The sequence below is a fragment of the Agrilus planipennis genome, unplaced genomic scaffold, assembly GCF_000699045.2.
Source record: "Agrilus planipennis isolate EAB-ADULT unplaced genomic scaffold, Apla_2.0 scaffold31, whole genome shotgun sequence".
NCBI classification, from domain to species: Eukaryota; Metazoa; Arthropoda; class Insecta; order Coleoptera; family Buprestidae; genus Agrilus; species Agrilus planipennis.
Window position 1 is genome coordinate 207,997 of NW_020439053.1, and position 1,156 is coordinate 209,152.

Below are 1,156 nucleotides of genomic sequence, written 5' to 3' on the forward strand. Positions count from 1 at the left end.
GATTACAAAGACCAAATCACTACGTAAATAACGTTTCATTACAGTTTTCCATAATTTATGGGTTTCCCGGGAACAAATGTAAGAATTAATTACATACTTATTCTCAAGGGAGTGATTTTTCCAAGAGGGGGGAGACAGATCTTCAATAGCTGTAAGTTCATACCTATCTACGCTCATGCTTAATCTTTATAATATGTCAAATATGTTTAAACCAACAAAAAGTTTTTCAGTGTATATGTATACATATAACCTTGGTGCAGCTTTTTACTTACCTTGTGTTAATAACGTATTTGGCAATAAGATTTCCATAAAAATTTCCATATTGGTACATGTCTATTTTGACAAAATCGGTGAATAATTGACGACAAAAATAAATAGAAATCAAACGATTGTAAATATATAACATTAAAGCCTTAAGGGACTTACGAGAAATAACGAAGAATATCACAATTATCATGGTTGATAGTTTAATACAGGCAAGGCGGTACCCAAGGGGATATCGGAGCTGAAACCCTCCGAAATTTTTGTTACGCACGCAAAATTGGACGAGGAATACGGATATAACTATTTTTTGTAAATCGGATACATCGGAGTCGATCCACGAGAGTTAATACCATATATATTTAGGGAATGTATGGACAAAGCATTAAGTGTCATAGATAAGGGGGGGACGGGTGGTAACCATGTAATGGTGCCTAGATTTTATTGCCCACGTCTCTGAAGTGCTACTACTTAGCACAAAGTACGAATAATCAATAGAACCTGGGCATCCGCTACATCTCATCATTCCTACAAAAAACTCAACCTTGCACCGTCCCTACATTCTTATGTCTATGGTTGGTACAGGAATCAATAACTAAACAGTGAGGTATAGTGTTTCCGCATTAAATAAATTGAAGGAAACGAAAGTAAAGTTTCAAAAATATATATTAATTGTTCACAACAATTGTTTCACCATAACATTGGCTTCTTCAAGTGAAGATATTCTGACTAAAATTGTTGCAAAATTAACATAAATACTAAAAGTTTTCAAAGTTTATGCGGTGGAAACAACGAAAGTTGTCCTTAAGGTTTTGAAGATAAATTTAAATTTAATACTTAATGGAAAACTATTTACATCAATTTAATCATTTAGTAAAATATTTAATTTATTGTA